Source organism: Xenopus laevis, chromosome 2L (genome assembly GCF_017654675.1).
Source record: "Xenopus laevis strain J_2021 chromosome 2L, Xenopus_laevis_v10.1, whole genome shotgun sequence".
Taxonomy (NCBI): Eukaryota; Metazoa; Chordata; class Amphibia; order Anura; family Pipidae; genus Xenopus; species Xenopus laevis.
This window is the reverse complement of record NC_054373.1, coordinates 166517761-166538443: the sequence shown is the minus strand read 5'-3', so window position 1 is coordinate 166538443 and position 20683 is coordinate 166517761. Positions and strand designations below refer to the sequence as shown.

General features: G+C 39.1%; 1 protein-coding gene across 2 annotated transcripts in view; it reads left to right on the top strand.

Annotated features, from left to right (window-relative positions):
- Window positions 1-6240: 6240 nt before the first annotated feature.
- The window catches only part of tnfrsf19.L (tumor necrosis factor receptor superfamily member 19 L homeolog), a 56478-nt gene continuing 42035 nt past the window's right edge, over window positions 6241-20683 (top strand). The window contains exon 1 of one of the 2 annotated variants that reach the window (XM_018247727.2): window positions 6241-6442. The gene's annotated coding sequence lies outside the window, so the exon portion shown is untranslated. The other variant, XM_018247728.2, reaches the window with a different exon arrangement.

The window sequence follows — 20683 nt, the reverse complement described above, 5'->3', positions numbered from 1 at the left end:
GCAGAGGTGAACAAAATGTAGTTTTCTAATTACAGTTATTTCCTTGGTTTCCGATTACTTATTTCTTCTTATATTTCCCTTTGAATTCAACAAATCAGGCATAGGAATAGAATAAAAGGTAGATGTAATATTTAAAATGAGTCTAGGAGATCTTGCACTTCTACCTCAAACTGTGGGGCCGGGAGCAGTGATGGTTAGGGGCTGAGTCTGAAGGCCAGTTAGGGTGAGCTTTGGGAATAATACCTATTTGTTCTCCTAGATACACCTGAAAACCTAGCTAAAAGGTCAATTAGGATGAAATTTGGGGTGAATATGTATATGCTGTCCAAGATATTCTTAGGACTATGGCTGAATGGCTGATTTCATTATCCACCTTAAACTAACACCAAACTTTCATCACCTCAACGAAATTTATACTTTGTCAATTAACTTAATTAATTAGCACTCTAATTTATAAGCATTAATCATGGAATTCAATTCATATTTTAATGAATGGTATTAATAGCTTTTGCACTTAATTGACAAAGTATAAATTTAGTTGGGGTGATGAAAGTTTGGTGTTAATTTAAGGAGGATAATGAAATTTGGTTGTTAAACTTGGAAATCGATCAATTGAAACAGACCATTGGAGTACTTGATAGAAGAGGAGTTCTTTTTATTTTCTCTCTGTTGAACATCTACATTAAATAATGGTCAGGCTTGTATCGTGACTTTTTTATTCTATATATACAGTATTTTGTGAGTTGGCCTCTAAAGTAGGTGACAGTAGCACAGAACATGGATTCGGAATCAGCAGAAAAGAAGATGGGGAGAGACTGGGGCATCTTCAGGAGCAAAGATCTTCACTGCTGTGGAGGCCTTTGGATGGAACAGAACCCCAACAGATAATCATCATTTATTTATATAGCGCTGTCAAGATATGCAGTGCTTTAATGTGTAGCATTTCTAGGCTACTTCTTCATGGGGGCATTGTGAAAGACTCCATTAGGGGCACAAGTCAGAGGCATGGATCCTTAGTGCCAGTGAGCTCCTGTACCTCCAAGCTGGTTAAGCAGCCTTTGTACCAGGTATATTATTTCTAGCTTTATCTTCTCTGTATGTACAGTATATACATGTGAAAGTGAAGCATTTCATTTTTTTTAATTGCCACAAGAGCATGCATTCTTTTAGGCCTTGCTAAGCTATTGTTCAAGGGCTCTGTGTCTGATTTTCTGATCCTCCAGGTAGAGAGCTAGACTGCATTTTAATTCTACCTGTCTTACCAGTTTTGAATGGTACATTGGAAGTTTGCTAGTTAACAATTTTCTCTATGTGCTGCTTGTCTTTGGGGAATGCAACCTTTAGTCCCATTCAGGGAGCCCCAGTTATTAGTTTACCTCTCACTCAAAATACAGGCTAGGTGGAAACTAATGGTATGAAATATATTTTGCAAGTAAGGTGATAGCTTTTGGATAAGGTCACCATAAAGGCAAGGCAGAATACCACCCAAGTACTCTTTTAAAAGGAATTTTACTGGATCTGTATGGTACAGTCTTTGGTACCAAAGGAGACCTGGTCTAATTGTGTAGACCACCACCCAACACACCAGCCCTCAACCTGATTCTGGACTCATATTTTTACTCATTTGGACTAGCTACATTCCGTAGTTACACAGCCACAACCTACCTTGTGATGCACTGCCCACCATAAAAACCGCAAGACGTCCACAGTAATTTCTTTTAACCTTACATTTAATTTAGTGCAGGTATAGGATCCATTATCCTGCTCCAAATTATGGGAAGGCCATCTTCCATAAACTCTATTTTAATTAAAGAATTTAAAAAATGTTTTAAAAATGATCTCCTTTTTCTCTGTAATAATAAAACAGTACTTTGTACTTTGTCCTTATTGGAGGCAATACAGCCCTATGGGGTTTATTTCATGGTTAAATGATATTTTGTAGACCTAAAGTATGGTGATCCAAATTACAGAAAGACCTTCAGAACTGTAGGTCCTGAGCATTCTGGATGACAGGTCTCATACATGTATTGTTCAGACTGACATGATGTGAATCAAAACAATAAGATAAATTATTCAAATTTATAATATTAAGTGAGTAAAAGAAGAACTAAACCCATCACCCTCTGTTTTAAGTGTTAGCCCCCCTGCACAGTGCCCCTTTCCCAACTGAACTCCTTGCATTGATTTTAACTGTAGTTCTGAAGAACTGTAAAAAGGATTCCGACCATAAATGGGGAAATGTGATATAGATTTTCCATGAATACGTCAGCAAGTAATACATTATCTAGTCTGTGTGATGTCACGTGGCTTATACTGTTTACACAATGTGCAGATTTATACCTTAACATTTATGTAATTTCTATAAAAACCTTTCCTAAACCACAGGTGCCTGCTGAGACTTATTATAGATCTGTCAGAATGAGACATTTCTTCACACCTAATTTAGAGAATGTCTCTCTACAGGTCACTGGTAATACAAACTCTCACTTTGTCTTGTAAACAGAGGAAGTGCTGGGTACTAATAGATTCCTAAACAGAGAGTCTGCACTGTTTTTTCTGTATATAGAAGGAGCTAGGTAGTCTCCCTGGCATTAGTATCATCATTTATATGTACAGCGCCAGCAAGTTACACAGTGCTTTACATTAATTTATCCAAATAGGGGTCTTATAATGATTTAACACAGAAGGGTTACAGAATAAAAATGGGATAAAAGGGTCTTACTCACAAGAGCTTAATTTACCATTACTGTTATTTTAAATGCCAATTTATTATCAATATTTTGGAGCCCTAATGTCTACTACAGAAACCCCAAAACCATCTGTCACCTGCTATTGACTTGGACAGACAAAATATCAAAGGCTATTGTGATACTAAACTATATATAATTTATGTGGAAGTAGGGAGGGGTGTGTGTATGGATGCTGGGTTTCATTTGGAGGGGTTAAACTTGATGGACTTTGTTTTTTTTTTCAACCCAATTTAACTATGTAACTATTTATGTCTGTCACAGTTCATCCAGGCTGATTCTGGTCCTTAACAGGGTAGTGATACAGGGACCCAACCTTTCGCACTTTCTTAAGTATACATTTGTGCCCTACTAAATACGCAAGCCAAATAATCTAAGAGAACTGGGCATATATGCCCACCTTTACTTTTACCATCTTGCCTATGCTGTATTTATTATGCACTGCTGAATTTTCCATGCTCGTCCTAGCTATATCTGCAGTTTTGGAGGGGCCCAACAAGTCAGGTTGCACTTATTTCCCCCTCCCCTACTTTATTATTAGGGTTTTCTTAGCTCAGCTTTCAGTGTAATAGAGAAAGAAAGGTAGACTCACAAGGGCTGTTGGACTTCCCTAATTCAAGCTACACTACATCAGACCCCCACCTGTAACAACCAGCTATATTTTTGCAGATGGGCCTGGGAAAGTCATATGAGGTTCTATAGGTCCAACCCTTGGCCAGGGCCCTGTTAGCTCATACAATGTTACAGAAAAAGGGTAACATTATTCTATTTAGCCATAGTTCCAAGACGGTAAATAAATATTCACCTTCATTTTCACCCCCTATGCCGGGCTATATAAAATGGATGCCAGAGGCAAACATCCCCTGCCCTTGAGTGCTTCCCATGTCTACTTGTAATGCTATAAATTCTCCACTCCTGCAGCTGGCATCCTCCAGAGTTACGGAATGTCTATTAATAGGGGTAGACAAACATTAGAGGTAAGTGCTTAGTGCCCCCCAACCTTTGTCCTCTTCTCTCTGCCCTTAGTTCCGACCCTGTCTAACCCTATTATAATTTTATGATTTCAGGTGTTTCTAGGAGAGCGAATAAGCATTCTCCCCAAAGCTCCCCCAAAAACTTTCAGCAGCCATACAGTTTGGGAACCACTTGAATAGACCTTAAATTTTTTTTATTTTAGGGTGGTTAATGTTAATATGGTAATGCAGATGACTAAAGAAGAAATATTACTAATATTTGGCACCTGATTTTAATTTGGCTTAAAAACAAATGTTTATTGGAAACTTCGCATGGATCCTCCCTAGTCAATGCTGCTAAAAACCGAATCCAAAAATACTCAATCTCAAACATGTTGAGGTCATGTAGAAGTCAATGGCGGATGTTACTGAAGATGTTTGTTGACATCGTTATCAGAGCTGATTTTCGTCTGATAATCCAATGAAGTCAAGTTTTCGCTGCGACGATTCAATAAAGTTGTCACTATCTCAGTTGACACTTTTGCTTTTACCCAATTATTAAAGCAGCACTACATTTGCATAGCAATCGATTTATAACTTGAGGGGTTGTTGAGGGGAATTTTAGCAAAAATGCTCTTTCCCTTGAAATACTTTACCCATTTATTTTTTTTTTAAAAAAAGTCAAATTTGGGACAAAATTTTCTTTTTCCTTTGTGACTTTCATTTGGTTTGTGTTTTCCCCACATTCTACTGAAGCATTTCTTAATTTCCCCTCAGGAATTTCACCTTCTCTAAGGTGGCAGAAACCATTATTATCTCTGGCTAGATTGTAGGAGATTCTCAGTGGTCTATCATAATCTTTATTTAAATAGCTGCTTACATTTTTGGGGCCATGAGCAGGGCCGCCATCAGGGGGTACAAGCAGTGTTGGACTGGCCCAAAAGGATACCAGGAAAACTCCCGTAGGCCCAGGTGTCAGTGGGCCCTCCTGCTTCTAAACATTTGGCCTATTTCATGGCCATGCCTTATTTGTATGTGAACAAAGAGGCTAAATAGATGGAATAATAGATTATAGTATTTAAAGAAAAGAGACTAGGAGAAGTTGAGTGAGCAGAGGAAAAGTAATAGTACTGAGAGTGGGTCTAAGGTTTTTGGGTGGGCCCCTGGTGTCCCTGTTCCACACTGGGTACAAGTGTACCGGGCTTAAAGGGGTCTTAAAGAGCAGCGCCCCCCTTGAGAGCCCTGATGCCGAGCCACCCTTCCGAAGTTCCGAACTGCCGAACAGCGGAAGTCCCAAAGCAGCAAAAAGACCCAAAGTCATGAAAACAGCCGAAATTTAAGTCCTGAAGTGGTGAAAAGACCCGAAGTCACAAAAGGAGGCGAAGTTGAAGTCCTGAAGCCACGAGTTCAACTGAACACCAATGTATATTTTTTTTTAATCCCCTGGCCACCAATGTATTATTTTAATATTCTATAGGCCCCTGCCACCAATTTTTAAATATTTTCTGGGGCCCCAAATTTTGTTTTATAAGGGGTCACTGACCATCAATAACTTTTTATAACTTTTGTGTGTGGGGGGGTACCTTTTTTAGCACTGTTGTCTATGTGGTCTTTTAACTGTGGTGTGGAGTGGGCAGATCTGGGGTGGGGTTTGGGGGCCAGAGTGGGTGGGCTTTCATAATATAGTGAATTAAGTACCCACTCTTGTAAATTATAAGGATATCATAAGTCACCGAGGAGTTTCATGACCATATAAAAGTACGAAGCCAAAAGTGTTTTTATACAGGTCATGGAACTCCGAGGTAACTTCTTATATCCTAATTTTGCAACAGGGGGTACTTTATTTATTATAATACACAAATTTCAGTGAGTCATGTGACAGAAATGACATCACTAGTCACCGTTTATAACTGATGACATCACTAGTCACCATTTATAACTGATGACATCACTAGTCACCGTTTATAAGGATATCATTTACAAGATATTCGTGGCTTTTGTGTATTATATGTTTATAATTCTCCCTTCAGAGATTTTGGTTGTTCCCTTTAAGGGCATGTTTGGGCAATGACTCCCCCCCCTAAAGCTGGACACTAAGCCAGCTTTATATCTGTGGTAAACGTTGTTAGGGATTTCAAAAAGAATATTAGCACAGAACAGGGCAACAAGTACAGATAAGGTAGGCTATGTATTATTTTATTTAGGTTAATCAATCAATTAGCTTCATAAATAAGTCAGATGAAGTCCAACTGCCTATTAGAAACATTTGCTGACAGTATTCGCCTCATAATCGACTGCACCACACAGTAACGACTGTCAAAAGCCTCATTTTGGCGCAACTTTTACATTTCTGAGATTCACTGTCACCCAAGCCCCAGAGCAAAAGCCTATAGCGTTTGATGTTGTGACGCCTATAACGCTGATAGGCTTATTCCTCCATGTGACATAAAGTCACGCCTTCAGGTAGGCAGCAGCTGCTTCTTCCCTCCCCTACTACTGGGCGGATACATAGACTTGGGGGCGGGACTTATCGCCTAGGAAACAGTAGAGCCCCGGACTTCTCCTGCTGGTCAGGCTCAATGCTCCGGGTGCAGCAGTAGCTGATGGGCGCTGCAGAGCTGTGCTACTGATTATACTCGCAAAGACATCTGCAGGGGGCTGGAGCAGGTGGATGACCCGGGCTCTGCAGCTGAAACTGTGTAGCTGAATGTATAAAGACTCGAGAGAAGATCACTGCACAAGGTATTGCCAATTCAGATCTGCGCGATGTCATCGATACTGTGTTGTATCACTCGCAACCTGTCTTGTACTAACGATAGACCTCGATCATTTAGAATCTTGCTGAATCCCTAAGCCTATCTAGCTGGCAATTAATACAAATACAGGTGTGGCATCTGTTATCTGGAATGCTTGTGTTCTGGGGGGTTTGCGTATAAGGGATCTTTCTATAATGTAGAACACAGTTCATTAAGGCTACTGAACCCAGTTGGATTATTCTGCCACCAGTAAGCAGGTGAGTTACCAATGTAGTGCTTTATTAATTCACAGGAAAAAGGAAACCATGAATATAATAATTATTTGTGTATTAATAGGATTCTATGGGAAATTCCTGTATTTCTAAGCTATACAGTTGTATATTCCCTAGCGGCTTTGAGCTACTTCAATCCCTTTAATGCAAACCTCTCTGCCACTGCTGAACTACACATCTATCTATCTATCTATCTATCTATCTATCTATCTATCTATCTATCTATCTATCATCTGTCCGTCCATTATCTATCAATCTATCTATCTATCTATCTGTCCGTCCATTATCTATCTATCTATCTATCTATCTATCTATCTATCTATCTATCTATCTATCTGTCCGTCCATTATCTATCTATCTATCTATCTATCTATCTATCTATCTATCTATCTATCTATCTATCTATCTATCTATCTATCTATTTTTACTAAAGCCCTTTGAGTGCAGTTCCTTTTTTGTACTTTTATGTTTGGATATAACCAACCAGCACCTAGGCAGTTGATATTTGTCAGTTGTTGGTGCACCAGTCTACTATATATATATATATATATATATTTTATATATATTTCTGCACTGCTCCTTAATACAGCCACAGTTCTTGATGGTAACTGAGCTGCTTAAATCTATGCCCGTGGCAAAACCAACCTCTGTATTTATAATATTGTAGGTTTTTTTTTTTGTAGCTTTAAGGCCCGGTGCTCCAAATGAAGGAAAAACCCTGTCTCTGGAAAACCCTAGGTTTCAAGCATTCCAAATACATAGATGAGATCCCATATTAAAGGGCAAGTCAACCCCAAACTAATTTTTGCCTAATAAAAAAAGACATAATTAGTGGTGTAACTAGATATTGCTGGGGCCCCATAGCAAATTATTTTTCAGGCCCCAAAAATTGTCTTAAATTGACTTGTTTTACTGGTATTTATTCAAAATGTATTTGAATTAGGGCCACATGGGGCCTCTATACATCCTGGGACCTCCTGCAGCCGCAGGCTCTGCTTTCTCTATAGTTATGACCCTGGACATAATTCTAAGCAACTTTCCAATATACATTTATTAAACATTTTCAGTGCTTTTAAAGGGATGGTTCACCTTTTTTAGTATGTTATAGAACAGCTAATTCTAAGCCACTTTTCAATTGGTCTTCATTATTTATTTCTTATGGTTTTTTAGTTATATGCCTTCCTCTTCTGACTCTTTCCAGCTTTCAAATGGGGGGGTCACTGACCCCATCTAAAAAAGCAAATGCTCTGTAAGGCTACAAATGTATTGTTATTGCTACTTTTTATGACTCATCTTTCTATTCAGGCCTCTCCTATTCATATTCCAGTCTCTTATTAAAATCAATGCATAGTTGGTAGGGATATTTGAACCCTAGCAACCAGATTGCTGAAATTACAAACTGGAGAGCTGCTGAATAAAAAGCGAAATAATTCAAAAACCACAAATAATAAAAAATGAAAACCAGTTGCAAATTGTCACAGAATACCACTCTCCATATCATACTAAAAGTTCATTTAAAGGCGAACAACCCCTTTAAAGTTATTTGTAAAAAAAAACAATTACTATTGAAAGCAGCATTTGCTTAACTTTTGGTTGTTACTATTAAAATGATGTTGCAAAAGTCTTAGTTCCCCAGCAAAGACAGGTCTGTTAATCCGCTGCCTTGTCTTAAATTGTATCAACTGTCTGAGCCACCAGGGCAGAGATTAGAAAGGGACAGACGCTGCTTTCAATAGCAATACATATACAAATAAATTGTAAACCATGGAACATTTTTAATGAACGTATATTGCAAAGTTGCTTTGAATTATATTTTCTTTTGTTAGGGAAAAACATTTTTTTTGGGTTGACATTAGTGCTTACTAAGGCGAGGTTTATGTACTGGGTGGTGCCAATATAAGATTGCACCAAACTGTGTATCTACTTTTAGCTACACAGTAACTATCATTATTCCAAAGGGGTAATTCAGTGTATTGAAGTGGATCCTGGTGACCCGTAGGCTAAGTACCCTTGTCCTGAGGAACAGAGCACTCTCCTGTCTCCAGAGCACCCTGCTAGTATCCCAGAAATGTTGATTTGTTCATCCCACACAATATATCATTCTTTCTGGCATTGGGGTATGCTGGGAGTTGTGGCTCAACAACAGCAGGAGAGCGTCAGTCTTTAGCCTGCTGCTTTATGGTATGATAGATCCTATTGTGAGGAAGACGTTCCCTGCTGGGCACTTCTGTCCTAGTGAATTGGGCTGATGGGGGAGACGCGAAACTCCATCGCATCCCTTGTTTAAACCCATATATATTTTAGTTTTTATACGTTCCTGGCAATTCTCTCCATTTTGGCACAATCGTTTGGTTTTGATTAGTCGAGCATTCTCCTTGTCTGGCGTACCTCAATTAGAAAGAGGTTATTACTTATCAGAAGGTGAAGAGACGCTTTAATATTATCTGCTTTATTTGACTTCTGATTCCTAGTTGATGATAAGCTTGCGGCCACTGATATTTTGATACTGAATATAATTTTAGCTGTTCTTTAATACACTTTCTTTCAGTTTCAGGTGGGGTTCATGCAGAAAGTTTTATTTTTGAGCTCTGTTGGGTCGAAAGTACTTTTTGTAGTCATAAAGGTGATGGCCATTTGGAGGGGTTGGTCAAATAAAAGTTTTGTGATGAAAATAATGAGGAAGGTGGATTATGATCCCTCTTTTTTATTTAATCATTAAACAGCATGTATGTCCCATAACTCGTAACTCATAAAAATCAAACGTTTATTTAATTAGCATGATAATAGATTAAAAGTTATAGAATACTGACTCTATATGATCCACCGTACGGGTTTTGTATCCTCCGGTACTTAATTATAGGTGTTATAAACTTTTGATTTGTATGAATTACGAGTTATGGGACATACATTCTGTTTAATGATTATTTAATGGTGCCTTGGGAACTGGGGCAAGTCCCTGTTACTCAGCTGCCTTATCTGAGTAACCCTTGCTAAAAAAAAATCTGAGGTTTTTCCATACCTTTCTTCTTTATTGACCAGGAATGTTGAAATCTGTGGCCCTTCATCTCAGGTTGCTGAGCATTAGAGGAAAATACTTTTTGTTTTGCACACATGACAACTTCACTTCCAGATTACAGACCCTTGTAATGCTCATAGTGTGCTGAGGTTCTATTTTTTTTTTTAACTAAGCAAAGAGGTCGCAAACCAAAGATAGTATTCGACCAGATGTCCAGTAGCCCAGCAGTGGGTTTTGCCCAGAGACTACACAGGGAGCTTGCACTTTCCACTCTTCAGGGCAACATAGCTTGAGGCACGGGGTGTTGTTTTTAAGCACAGCTATTCATTTCCAAAGGGTATGGACACACAGGCAATTCTTGTGAGGTTGATCCATACCCACAGATGCTTCTAAGCATCACTCTCCGCTCCTGTATAGACACTCAGGGCAGAATGAAATCAATAAGTACTTGCATTGCCGTTCAATGGAAGGCTCTGTGTAAATAACAAACATTTTAATGGAAATAAGTTACATTTTCCATGGGAAAGCACTTGAGGAAGTAGATCCTGCTGGGATAGTTTTTACTAAAAGAAGACCCCACATCTGTAAGGTTGAGATTCTTTTGGTCTATAACCTGCCTGGTCAAGGTTCTTCTGGCTTAGAAAATCATTTAGCCTAAAACTTGCCCTATTTACTAAGTTACGCACTGCCATGTATATTCATCCTCCCGTGAAACACCCATAATAAACTCACATCTTTCTTATGGTGCAATCTTTCCAGATCTGGCATTATCTTCATGCTTTCCTCCGCCTATCCTTATGATTAAAGCCAGTCTGCTACACATCAAAGAAATATCATATATACATATAAAATAAATGTTGAAGGAGTAGGGAGTGTTACAACTGCTTGCCGTTGGCATAAAACAGGGCCAATTTTGGCTAAAAGCTTTGATGGTGTCTATTCAAGACACCTGAGTTATTTCACATTGTTGGTCACAGGTTTTAGCATAGGGTGAAGAAGGAATTGGCGTAGAGTCTCCATGGATGCTCTCCGATATTAAACTTTCACCTTTGGGGAGGCAAGTGCAAGGGACATGTTGTGTAACAACAACTGAGACCAGCATTGTACTGTAAGTGCCCTCATATGTAACCTTGGCCCTGGTTTGCAACCACGGGCATGTGTCCTTAAAGGAGATATATTGTGTGAAAAACAAGAATGTGCCACTGAATTATTCATTTTTAAATATAGAAGGAATGCTTTTAAAAGTATTGTTTCAGGTTGATTTATTAAAAACTTCTGCAAAAACCCTACTAGTCCCGCCTGTCTATTTCACTTCCTGCTGCCTCCTTTCCCAGGCTGTGCTGTGTAGGAACCAATCAGCAGCTAGGCTGACCTGATAGGGAACTGAAACCTTTGTTTGTGTGACTGCAGGGCTGTGATTAGCTATCCCCCTCCTACTGTGCTTCTGGCAGGCACCGTTAGGATACAACTACCCCTCAATTGAGACAGGGACTGTAGCAGATTTATAGGAAGATTTTTTGAAACAATATAAATTCCTCATGAGGCAACTTCGGAAAACGAAGCGTCGTGAGTGCCATGCCAATGGCGATTTTTCATTCTAGCAGGGGAAAGCAGTTCAGGGAGATTATTCGCCCCAAAGAAGAGGCGATTAGTCGCCAAGCGACTAAATCTCCCCAAATCTCCCAGTGTGACCTTACCCTAATGCTTTGTACCTGAACCTGGTAGAGCAAAACAATTCATTATTGAAAAGCCAAAGTTCTGTGTCTCCAGTGTTCCACATGCCGCAGGTTAAGGAATCTGGCTCTGGCTGATATTATGTATATTACATTCTGTTGATAGATAGGCAGTCCAATTTGAACACAGTATGTTGCAAGATAAGTGCATGAGCTAGTCGTATTGGAAAGCCTCAATAGAGATCACTCTGCACACACCCTATTGATTGTTATGCAAGGTAGATCCAGCTTTTTATTGCAAACCACAGTAATGGTAAAAATGACAATATGATCTTTTTCAACTCTATTGAGCCTAGTCTGCAGAAAAGGATTCAATATATGAGAATACAGAAAGGTCACAGCAAACTATAAACTGCTATGTGCATATGCCCTAGCAACTAGGGATGCACCGAATTTGGGATTTGGCCAGAAATCAGGCCTTTTCAGATGGATTTGGATTCGGTCTAATCCTTCCGCCCGGCCAAACAGAATCCTAATGTGCATATGCAAATAAGGGGTGGGGGGGGGGAAATCGCGATTTATTGTCAGAAAACAAGGAAGTAAAAAAAAAGGTTTCCCCTTCCCTCCCCTAATTTTCATATGCAAATTAGGATTTGGATTTGGTTCGGTATTTAGCCAAATCTTTTGCTAAGGATTTGAGGGTTCAGCCATAATCCAAAATTGTGGATTTGGTGCATCCCTACTAGAAACCATGCATTCATTTGAAAAAGAGACTGGAATATGAATAGGAAAGGGCCTAAATAAAAAGCAATAACTGTACAATTGTAGCCTTACACCGCATTTGCTTTTTAGATTGGGTCAGTGAGCCCCATTGGAAAGCTGGAAACCGAAGAAGGAGGCCAATAATCCCAAAAATATTTTTTTTAAAAATGAAGACCAATTGAAAAGTTTCTTAGAATTAGCCATTCAGGAACAGACTAAAAGTAAACGTAAAGGTGAACCACCTTTGATTACAGATTCTTCAGTGAGAAGCCAGCCTACAGCAATAATTGGATCGCATTGCTATCATCTAAAATAATATTACACTGTAACTAAATATCAGAAGGGTGGATATATCACTCTTTAGATTCTTGGACGACAAACAGACATATTTAATGCCTCCAGTGATAATCGTACGAACAAAGAGCACGGGCTGGATGTACATAGAGAAGTTTTCTTATTGAAGCATACTGTTGCATTAACTTTGGTCTGACCAAAGTCTTGTTGCGCAGTGCTACATTAAAGGACACCCCTCCAGTGAATTGAATTCCTAAGTGCTCCTTTTATTAGCAGTTGGAATCACCGGGTTGGGCCTAATAGTTATGCAAGCCTTAAAAGACCAGTAGCATAAACAATTTGTTTCTTCTTAACGGAAAAAAAAACCCACCAAGACAGTTTCAACTTTAAATTCGCAAAGTCTTTATTAAAAAATTACTTACCGATTCTCTGCTTGCGCTCCTCTTCAAAAACGGCGACAGGGCGGCGATCCATCGCGCTGCACTCGATTTCTCCTCCCTGCTTTCTATAGGAGATAGCCAGGGAGGAGAAATTGAGCGCCGCACGATGGATCGTCGCCCTGTCGCCGTTTCTGAAGAGGAGTGCAAACAGAGAATCGGTAAGTAATTTCTTAATAAAGACTTTGCGAATTTAAAGATAAAACTGCCTTGGTGTATTTTTTTTTTGTTAAGTAGAAACAAATGTTTTTTGTTTTTTTAAAAAAATTTTTGTTACTGGTCCTTTAAGCTGGCCATATACGTGCAGAATATTAGCCGATGAATGATTGTCCTTGTCAATCTTCCTGCAACTAACCATTCAGATTCAAATAAAGTGGTAAAGAAAACAAATCACACAATGCTCGGGCCATTAATTGACAGACAGCAATCGTACAAATAGTAGTGACAGTCTCTAGTGATTAGCGAGATTTTCACCAAGTTTCGCAGCAAAAATGACGCCCATAGACTCAAATAGGTGAAAACATTTTTTGCGCGTCAAAAATTTGTTGCACAGTTTTTCGAGCATCAGAAAACATTTTGTCGGCCATAGTTGTTTCGCAACTTTTTGGCAAAGTCACATTTGCCCATCACTAACAGTCTCCCATTGATATTGTCAGATATATGCAGATATATTATCAGTAGACGGTGGACGGTTGCAGAGATGCAGAAATGGCGGGTGGCGGGAGAAAAAAGCCGGGTGATGCACACACCCAAAAAAAATATCGTGGTTTGCTAAATGGGACTGACAGTTGATGGATTGTTCCATTCTCAGTTCATTATAGGAGAGCTGGGGGCAGTCAAGTTGAAATGTACAGAACAGTGTGAGTGATTTAATAACAGCTGTTATGCACAGGGCATCATTATAGGGAACAGTTAGTGCAGTCCTTAGGTGTATCATTATAGGCAACAGCTGCATGAGTCCCTTTAGGCAGATCATTACAATAAACACCAATGAGTCCCTTTAGGCAGATCATTACAATAAACACCAATACAGTAGTAGTTATTCCATGACCATTAACGGTTGTTACGCTTTTCTGGTGTTGCAAGATGGCGGGGACCCTTTGGACTCCATGGGAAAACGGCGGTTTCCTTTTTTTGGGTTTCCTTACTTGAAAGCAGAATGCAGCAATTTACTAATGTAAGTTCATTGATTGTGACTGGGTTCTCTAAAATGTGTTCTTGGTCCTTTAACCATATCTCTGGCAGAAAACTTTCAACAGGGCTGAAGACAAAATTGTATTTCTGTTTAGTGCCACACCATAAACTTGGACAGCCCATCACCCCTCTCTACGATCGCTATATCTGCGGTATAGACTACATAATGCACATGTGCCAAACATTAAACAGAGGGGTACCACTCATTTCCTTTTTTATTTTTAATTTTCAGACATTTGAGGATTGCCCTCTTAAGATGCCACCCTAGGCATAAGCTTTTGAGTACCAATATATAAATAAGCAATAAATCCTATATATTCATATATCTCTATTTAGTGTATCTATACATAGTAAATATATTTCCCAGTAATAATCATGTCTTTCCTTTTTTTCCTTTACATGACCTGTATATCTAGAATAAATTAGAATATTCAGAATAGGTGGGCCGTTAATTCATTTTGTCTGTTGGTCTAGTAGAAATGATTCATCAGTTGGCTTGTACAGTATCTGCAATACAAACAGAAAATAATTGGATATATTGTTACCAGCAGCGGGGGTTTGTGCACTTTGTGTGTTAGCCAGTACTTGGCAGCTAGTTTGATTGGTTTTTAAATTGAATGTGGTTAATAGCATTTTCACTTCTGATTTGAGCTCCTAATTTAAAAGGGAGGGGAATGGGGGTAAATATACCGTAGAGTTCCCCTTGTCTACCTTCCAGGCCAGCGTTATTATGTCTGTCTGTTTGAGACAGTTTCATTGTTCTTATCATGATAAATAAATATAGAATGGCATTGCTTTTGCAATTAGATATGCTTTCAGAAACCACATAGTCTTTGATCATATGGCTAGTATTTAATACATTGTGCAGCGTAGAACTTTATCCAAGGGCTGCAATGAATAAAGGAGTATTGTTGCGATTGTGTAATGAATCCAATTGGTTTGTGCAATAAAGCAGTATGCAATGTCAATCTGGAGATGATCCTACCAATGTTTAATGGTCTGAACATTCTATTAAATGTTATAAATCGTTGCATTCCAGCTGGAAGCCTCAAGTCAAATTTGGTCCAGCAAAGGGTCCCAATTCATGAACGTATACCAGTAGGAGAGCCATTATCCAGAAAGCTCCGAATTACAGGATGCCCATCTACCATAGACTCAATTTTATCCAAATAATCCAAATTCTTAAAAATGATTTCCTTTTTCTCTGTACAGGTATGGGACCTGTTATCCAGAATGCTCGGGACCTTGAGTTTTCCGGATAACGGATCTTTCCGTAATTTGGGTCTTCATGCCTTATGTCTACTAGAAATTAATTTAAACATTAAATAAACCCAATTGGCTGGCTTTGCTTCCAATAAGGATTAATTATATCTTTGTTGGGATCAAGTACAACCTATGGTTTTATTATTACAGAGAAAAAGGAAATCATTTTTAAAAATTTGGATTATTTGGATAAAATGGAGTCTATGGGAGACAGTCATTCCGTAATTTGGAGCTTTCTGGATATCGGGTTTCCGGATAAGGGATCCTATACCTGTAATAATAAAACCTTACCTTGTACTTGATCCCAACTATAATTATCCTTATTGGAAGAAAAAACAGCCTTTTGGGTTTATTTAATGTTTACATGGTTTTCTAGTAGACTAAAGGTATGAAGATCCAAATTATGTAAGGACCCATATCCGGAAAACCCCAGCTCCTCAACATTGTGGATAACAGGTACCATACCTGTAGTACATTAGACAGCAATGTCACTTATAACCTGTATGTGATCAGTTTTTTTACTGTGCTGTAAGATATCTTGGCTCAGGCAAATGGGTCGGTACCCTCTGTGTACCAGAATAAATCAATAAAAATAATTAAAATAAATGGGGCAGCAACTTTTAAAGAAGAATAGGTAGAGGTAGGAGATGTGATTGAAATGTTGGGAAGTCCTATCAGAAGAAGGCCCCATGAGACTGAGGATGTGGTCCTCTCCTGGTGATTCAGCTGTTGTTTAGTCCAACTGGAAAATGCAATCATTTGGAAACCTGACCAAACTAATAGATCTTCCTGTTTATGCCCAACTTATAGAAAAAGTTGAAGTAGTAGCAGATACTACAATACTATGAGTTAGGAGCAAGTAGCCCCCTTGAGAATCTGCATATTTAACACTTTAAGAGAGGCTGTATTGTGCGGCATTCAGCTTGTTCTGCCAGCTGGCAAACTTTGCACCTTCCCAGCAAGGGCAAGATAACAAATACTTTTATTAGAGTATTTGTGTACTTAAATATGTGTTTAGTTTAAAGTAGCTTTACAAGCCTGTCTTCTCTGCCTTGGATTATTGCAATAATTAGTAGGATTACACTGCTTGTAAATATGTGATTCCTACTGAAGCTTGGGGAAACCTTCACAAATTGTTTTAAGATACAGGTGTAATTCACAAAGCATATAGGCCAGTGCAATAAACCATGGCAACCAGACATCATTTATTAAAGAGACAATAACACTAAGGGGCAGATTTATCAATGGTCAAATAGTTGGAATTCAAATTTTTGAGGGTCAAAATTCACACATTTGAATTTTAATCCCCCTATTTGAATGTAAATTCAGATGTGAGATTTATCACACCTTGACCATGGAAACAGTCCTAAATCGAATATTCTCCACCTAAAACCTGCTGTGTTCATGTACAAGTCAATGGCAGAGGTCCGTTGAGCCATTTGGAGATGTTAATAGCCTTCCTGACATTTGAGGGCTTTTTTGGGAGAAAAACTCGATTTGTACAAATCTAATACGCTTCGAATCATTGGGTTGGAACCATTTGAATGAATATTAGACATTCAAATTTTTTTTCTTAAATGACCTCAAGGTCGAATTATGCGTGTATTCGAATTAAAAACAAAATATCAGGGTGATGGCCGATGGGGAGATTTGTTGCCCACGATAAAAATGCATGACTGCGGGCGACAAATCTCACGAAAATGCTTCTCCACTGACCATAATTGAAATTGGTGGTAAAGCGTACGCGTCGCATCATTCTTCCAAAGCTGCTCGTAGTTGCCTTGCAAGGAAACTTTGGGTAACTTCAAGGCTTAACCAGTGTAGTTGGAGAAGCATTTTAGGGAGATTTGTTGACCGCAGTGGTGCATTTTAATTGCAGGTGACAAATTTCCTCGTCGGCCATGGTCCTTAAAGTCACAGATGAGATGCATATAATTCATATGATACTATGCTTATATTGTAACGTTGGGTGTATATTATTTCTTATATTACACAAGTTTCAAAGTGTCATGTAACTCATTAAGCACCAATATTAACCAAGGACGTTATTAAGGACATTTTATAATCTGATGTGATAGGTGATTTAAGATTTTCGTGTATTCTCTAGTAATAATTGTAATTGCCTTATGGTTGTCTCACAAATAAATGTTTCTTAAAATGTTAAATATTTGCAGTTTTTTTATTAAAAATACCAGTACTAAGAAACTGGACTTTTTTATTTAAATGTATCCTTTTTATTAAAGCCCCAAAATCCCCTGGAGTAACAGAGGACTATGTTGCATGTTACTTGTTGTTTACAGAACTCTCACAGTTTCTTTGTTGGGAATGTTCTATTAATGAATCTGAGTCGAAGAAAACAAGCTAGAACTAGCTGTACCCTGGAAGTATACAGTTATTAATTAATGTTACAATTACCTGTTCAGATGGGAAACTGTATTTAGGCTGTATAAGACTCCAGGCTATGAATGTATTTGAGTAAACTTTATTTTTTAATATTTACATTTGGTATGTTTTTTTTTTACATTTATGAATACTATGGTTTGTGGGTAGATAGAATTTATACTGAAAAAAGTCCCAAGGAGTTAGTAGATGTGAAAATCCAAGATCTGGACTATATATCAAAGTATAAGTTTAACCTTAACAGCATGCTGCTTATAAGTTGAGTGGGTGGCATCAGTTGAATGGAAGATGTCAAGTAGGAGATATCATTTTGGTGGGAGACCTCAGGAGGAAGGCGAAGGATGGAGACGTCTAAAGGTAGACACCAGTTGGGTGAAAGACAATCTTGATTGCTGGGTCACAATGGTAGTCATCTTCTAATATTCATCTTTGTAGTATATCAGTACAATTCTTAGTTCCCAACATCTAACTTAACAGTCAAAATTTGTACTCGATATATATATATATATCTATATATATATTTACTGTGCAAAGACAAGCACCGCGCAGGTGCGGTAAAAAATGTGACTGTTTATATCGGATTGCATATGCTACCAAGGAGAAGCGTGCAGCTGGGATAGCGACTACAGAAACAAATACATGCCGGGAGATGCGATCACTCCCACTAATGACGTCATTGGAAAGACTGGTTGGCGCCATTTCTCCTTTAAAAACACGTTTGTTCGTACAGTTTTTATGTTCCTGAAGAAGGCCGCAAGTAGGGGCCAAAACTTTGCAATAAATGTTTTAATTTTTTCACTATGAGCAATTCCTGTGAGTGTGATTATTGGCTATTCATTATGTATGTATTTTGAACCAGCACACGGACATTTTTCGTTATCATTCGTTGTGCATCAGACTTCAGAAACACTACTATAGTTTATATAAACAAGCTGCTCTGTAACAATGGCGGAAATTGAAATATAGCACAGATTAAATAGTGGATAACAGATAACATCATTATGTTTTACAGAGCTTATTTGCTATCTGCTCTGTAACCTGAGCCTTTTCTACTTTGAATGGCTGCCCCCATTGCTACACAGCAGCTGATTTATATAAACAATAGTAGTGTTTCTGAAGCAAATACAACAGTTTTACCAGTGCAGGACACTTTAATTTTTTTATGTTACTGTTCCTTTAAGCTGGTGACGGACACCTAGCTGCAACTTTCTTCTGAACTGTCCCAAAGGGGATACTTAATAGTAAACTTGTTGATGTTTTGTGACAGAACTAAAGGGAAATCCCTTTGAATAAGCATAGGAGTAAGCAGGAAAGAGCAGAATTTATTTTAGATGAAAGGCTCGCTTAATACAGCCATGACTGAGACATGAAAGTGATCTATGTTCCTGGTTTGGGAAATGCTACGGGTGTGGTTCAAACTATGGTACTGTATATTTTTAGGGCAGAGACACACACTTGGGGAGATTTAGTCGCCCTGCGATAAATTGCCTCTTCGTCAGGGCAACTAATCTCCCTAAACTGCCTCCCGCCGGCTAGAATCTAAATCACAGATGGAATGGCACACGGAGCGTTTCTTTTTTCAAGTCGCCCAAAATTTCCTTGTAAGGCAACTTTGGGCGACTTTGGAAAACAAAGTGAACAGATTGCCATCCCGCCGGCGATTTAGATTCTAGCTGGCAGGAGGCAGTTCATGGAGATTAGTCGGCCAGAAGAAGAGGAGATTTGTCGCTGGGCAACTAATCTCCCCGAATCTGAGCGTGTTTCTGCCCTTAATGAAGATTTAGTCTTTAAATATTTTATTAAATGTACCAAAAGCTATTTTACAGTTTTCTATATCATTATCAGGCAGCATTAGCAACCCCCCCCCCCTTCAGAGAGAGATAAAGGCTCGGGCTGGGAGAGGAAATTAAAGTCTTGTAGACAGATTTATGATGCCCTCTGATCATTATGTGAGGAGGAGAACTCAATATATAAAGAAATACCTGTTCTTCTGGCTCTCTGTCAGTGGCCGTTGTTGCTGTAGCCTGGGGCTGGGAGATCAAAGGGATTGTTATGAGCCGAATTTCAAGAAGCCGAGTCCGTCCAGGATACAGCCAGCAGGGAAATGTTTCCGAGATCAGGGCTTGACACTGTGCTGAGCAGCCTGAACTCTGGGACTTTTCAATTCTGACCTTGCAATTATCTCTGTTTGAAGTTACGAGTCTGTTTCTCTTTGTGTGTGAGAATCTGCCAGTAGGACAGAGCAAGTCTCAGCTAGATGTGTGTACAAGCCATGGTACTGTGTTTATAGCGATGCTGATGTACAGGCAGGGCTTGCTCGATTGAGCTACGACCAAGTTCAAAGTATGGCACAGCATTCCACAAACACCAGTTTTTAAGCTCCGAAATGGAGTACAGAGACCTGCTTACTCCCCATGAATTCAGCAGTGCCTATGTTTAACAGTACTGTATTCATAAAGGGTGGGCATAAAGGTGTTCCCATTCCTGTTCCCTAACTTAGGTGCAAATTCCAGCCTTAACAGGTCTCTGTGCTAACTGCCAGGCTCTGTGGCCGACAGTAAGGACTGGGCTGTCTTGTGCCCGCTGACCCTGCACTCTGCAACTTCTGCTCAATTTTTTTAAAAATCATGATGCGAAGTGCATGGAAGCTTAGGGTGAACTTAGTGCTTTTAAAGAAGAACTAAACCCCCACCCCCCCAATAAGAAAAGCCCCATCTACTACCCTAGATATTCCCCCCTCCCTGCTTCCCCCCACCCGCATAGTTCATTACTCCAGAAAGTGTCCCCAACAGCATGCTCACGTATCTGTGCAGAGCTCATGGGCTTCATCTTCCGTATCTTCGGTCTTCTTCGGATAATCTTCCTTCCCTTTGGGCAATTCATGACGCATTTGCTACAAATACCAGACTGCTGCAA